This window comes from Mus caroli, chromosome X (assembly GCF_900094665.2).
Source record: "Mus caroli chromosome X, CAROLI_EIJ_v1.1, whole genome shotgun sequence".
Lineage (NCBI taxonomy): Eukaryota > Metazoa > Chordata > Mammalia > Rodentia > Muridae > Mus > Mus caroli.
Genome location: NC_034589.1, coordinates 149,723,774 through 149,728,823, shown reverse-complemented (window position 1 = coordinate 149,728,823; position 5,050 = coordinate 149,723,774).

Genomic DNA, 5,050 nt, shown 5'->3' with positions numbered 1-5,050 from the left:
CTATAGTTATTCCATTTTTCCATTAAATGAGTCTTCCTAATGTTGCCTATCCATCTGACAACATTGTTTATCTTTTGTAGTCTTGAACTTGCACATTTCAACTATCTGTTCATTGGCTTGAATACAGTTAGTTATTAGGCTCCAGGTAAATATGTAAACATGCTGATTTGTATTCTCATTGCTCCCTTTTACATTCTAAGTATGTTCAGAGTTAAATTATCTTTAAAACGATATATGAAGTATGTGGTCAATAGTTAAAATTTTCAAATAACTATCATTTCTCAAACAATTTCTATCTACCATGTTAATATTTACCTCTAAGCTCAGTTTCATTACTCTAATAACGCCATTATCATTATCACTAACCAGATAAGAAAACTGAGACCCAGAGATAATCTATTTAAACAAGGTCAGATTACTGCTTATAGAGTCAATTTTAAAATTTAAGTGTGGAGGCTGAGGAGGTAGCTTAGTTGGTAAAGTGCTTGTCATGCATACTTGAGGACCTGAATTCAATTAGCAGCACCCATAAGAAACCAAGACATTGCCTCTAATTCTAGTGTTAGGAAAGTGCAGACAGGAAGGTTCTGTATTTTTCTAGTCAGACAGCGTAATTGAATCAGAAGGCTGTGAACTAAGTCTTGTCTCAATATAAGGGGAAAAACAATAAACAATTGAGGAAGACAAACAATTTCAACCTCTTGCCTACAAACACACACACACACACACACCTGTGTACAGGTGAACATTCTTCTGTTAATTCCTTCTATTATCTCCTCTACTTTTAAAATCACAATTGGAACGATACTTTATATACAGTTGAATACTAACTTTGTCAATTAATATATCTTGAACAGTTCCAGAATCTTTAAATTTATTTTATTTTTGTGGTCTGAGTCCACTTAACTGAAATAAAATGAAAACCAAACAACTTTATCTCTATTGTCAGAACACCATGTAGCAGTTAGCATTGAAGAATATTTTATATTTGGTACTATTATTTTTGTCTCTTCATGGATGAAGGAACTATTATTTAGGATTAGGAAGTAGTTGAAGGTCACAAGATTAGTAAAACACAAGGTTGTCTGGTATGCAAATATGGGCATTCAGAATTGAAACCCCACGCACTTAATCACCCAATCACCCATTATGTTTCACTGTCTCATATTCCATCCATAGATCAAAAGTCACTTACCTAACATACTAGTTTTGCTTATTTGGTTTCAATTTCTCATGATTCTACAAAAAAAAATCTTATACAACCCTGCAATGTTTTGAGACAAGGTCTTGCTCTATAGGCTAGACTTGTATGCACCATGTAGCCGCAGATTGATTAAAGTCATAAGCCTTCTTCCTTAGCTTCCAAAGTACTATGTTATCGGCAAGCACTACCACATCAGCCTTGTGCAAAAAGTTTAAATGCAATGTTTTATTATACATTCATGTAGAAGTAGGACTTAATGAATCAACTAGTATAAATACTTCTATATACTTTTATGTAAACTAGCCTTGAAAAACTGCACTAATTTATAATTCTTTTTTAAAAAATACTTATTCATTTATTATATATAAATACACTGTAGCTGTCTTCAGACACACCAGAAGAGGGAGTCAGATCTCATTACGGATAGTTGTGAGCCACCATGTGGCTGCTGGGATTTGAACTCAGGACCTTCAGAAGAACAGTCAGTGCTCTTAACCGCTGAGCCATCTCTCCAGTCCCTGATTTATAATTCTTACAAGGGTGTACCAAAATGTTTATTTAACTAGAAAAAATGTCAATGATTTCTACTTCAAGAAGCAAAATAGCCATTCTCCTCCAAGAATTAGAATTGCCATCCATGGATCAATCCTAGGACCTAGCTGTGTGAAAGTACACTTGTTTACAGTCACACTCATCCACTGATATGTCATTTATGGTTGATTTCTTGTTACCACAGTGGAGATAAATAGTTGGATCAAATGATAGCATCTTTTGACAAAATATTTGCTGGTCTGTGCTAAGGAATATTAATCAGAAATAAACACTTAGAAATCACGATACAAAGAGACTATCCAATATTTAGAAAGCCCGCCCTTAGAGGCCACACAACCTGGAGTCTTCTCAACTCTGTTAAGGCATTAGAATAAAGAATATGAACTTTAAAGTCAGAGAAAATAGAAATAGTTTCACCAGTATCAGTCATCTGCCCTGGAATCTTGGGAAAGACAGTAATAAAAGTACTGTAGTAAGAATTTGTGTTTCTTTAAAAACCCAATTATGTTTTGTGAATATGTTTTTGTTTTAATCCCAGGTGTGTGATAAAAGACTGCTTCCTAACAGGTGAACTATGGTTTGTCTTGTGTACTAGGAGCAGGGTATCTGTCTGTGTGTGTGTGTGTGTGTGTGTGTGTGTGTGTGTGTGTGATTTTTTTGCACAGCTGCAGAGAGTTTACATTTGGAATTCTGGAAACTTTTGAGAGGATATAAATATGAGATCCCTAACAGGGGCCAGAGGCATGCTCCAAGGAGGCTGCTGCTGGTTCTTATTGCTGCAGTTTGTCACATGGTCATGAGCAAAGAGAAGTTGGAGCAATGAAGAACCTGGCAATGGAGATTTGACTTGCCCCAAGGAAACTGATGCCCCTAAATAATAGGAAGTAGTCTAAAGAGGTCTCTGTCCCCTTTCCCCTCTAACCGTCTTTCTCTTTTACCTAATGTTAGGGGTTTTGAAGGGATTAGGGTGGAATAATTGTTGAAAGGGTAGATAAGAGAACCAAATAATGTAGAGCAAAAACCACACCAACAAAGTACCAATATTATGAGGTCAGTATAAAGGAGAAGTTGATCATTATCGTAGTCCCTTTTATGCATTCCATGCATGTCATTATTATCAATATCACCTAAAGCCAGCCCACTAAATCAACACAATGGAGGAAGATATTAAATCATTACCTTGGTCAATAATGTGTACTAAATCATTAGCATGCTCAGTAACATGCTCCTCGGGAGCTGGGAAACTCACAACCGCAGGTATTATTTCTTGTGTGGCTCCTGTTTGGAACATTTTAATAGGCAAAACATTGTCAAATTCTGAAAAACAAAGAATTTCATTCACTATTTTGTATTAACTGTACAATCATTCTCAAAAAAGAAAAAGAAAAGCTGAAAACTTGCACTAGATGACTTACCCTTACAGAATGGCCTACACTCAGTTCTTCAGACAGCAAGATGGCTTGTTAGTATTTTATAGATTGAAATATAAAATTATCATAGGAACCTGCATTTGGATCCTTGTACAGTAATTCTAATAAAAGACAACTTATGTTTGCATAAAATCCAATATTAGCATCCATAGCAACTTTACTTCCTTTTTGTAGTCTGAGAGCATTGTGTGTGGGGGGCATGGTTATGGATATATGTATCTGCACATGCATATGGAGGCCAGAGGTTGACATTGACTGTCATCCTTGTTGCCCTCCACCTTAGTGAGAGAAGAAGGTAAAACTCTCTCACTTGAATCCATAGCTCAGTGATTTGGGTTCCACCATCTCCGCCGCTTGAGTTCTGGGAACACAGGCAAGCTACCACACCCATCTGCCACTTATAGGAGTGCTGAGGATTTGATTCCAGCCCCAGCCCTCACGCTTTGTGCAGCAATCCCTTTACTCACTGAACCATCTCAGTCACGTTATTTATTTCTAATATAATAGCCCCAAATAGTCTTCAATTATGAGAGGGGGAGGGGCAGGGGGTGGATAGACGTAGCTTGGAGAGAGAAAGAGCAAGAGAATGGAGCTTGAACCATAATATGGAATGGTACTCAGTTGTTAAAAAAAAAAAAAAAAAAGAAAAAAAGAAAAAGAAGAAGAAAAAGAAAAACTAATGAAGGAAGTGACTTGGGTGAATTCTCCAGAGAATTACACTGGGTGAGATAAAAACCTACTTTCAAAAAATACTTGAGTATATATTATTTGAGTATATCTATACTTAAATATTAAAACAACAAAACCAGAAAGAACAGATTAGTGGTTGAGACTGGGAAGAACGGAAGTATGAGTGTAAGAGACAAAAGGATTTAATGAGCAACAGGTAGAATCCTTATGTTTGTACCTTGACTGCAATAATTTGGAAGCCTACACATGTCCTAAAATTATAAAAGCCAAAGACACATATATAAGCAAAAACCCAATAAAATCTATAAATTTTATCAACATCAATATATTGATTTTAGCATTGTACTATAGTTTGTAATAGAGTCTCCTCTCACTAGAGAAACTAAACATTTTCAAGTAACAATTAATTTTTCATTACTTTGAATTAGGTAAAACTATCACTAGTTCACATGAATTGAGTTAATCCATCTAGATTAAAGAATCTGTCTGGACTAAGCATAATTAGTAACTTACCAACATCTGAATGAACATAGACACAGACTGGCACAGTCTGGCCACCAGCATTTTCCATTTCTATTGTCTGAGCATTGTTTGCTTCATTGTCCAATAATTCTGTAAGGAAAATATTTCTCAAATAATAAATAATAAAAAATATGCCTATAGGATTATTTTATATCCAGCAAAACTAGTATTTAGGAAAACAAAGACATTCACAGACCCAAGAAAACCAGAAGTACTTCTTACAGGATGATTTGCCCTTAAAAATATGAAAACCTTTGCTCAGAAAAGTTACGTCAGAACTAATGCACTACCAAGAAGAAAGAACAAACAATGGAGAAGAGCAGTAACATAGCAGCAGAGAAAGTGTAATGATTCATATACTGCTGATAGAATTGGAATGGCACATCTACACTGGAAATGTCTCTTAGTTTCATAAAGTTAAACATGCAATTACCAAAGAGCATAGTATTCACTCTTTGGAATTTATCCCAGCAAAATGAAAACTTGTATAAAAATGTAAAATGACTAACAAAACCTAAGCAATTTTGAGTCACTATCCCATCTGTCCACCTTGTATCCTACATTCCTCAAGTGACTGCATGCAACCAAGGATAGCTACAAATGTGGTCTAGTAGCAAATCCTAAATTATTTAAAATATTCTGAGACTTTTGT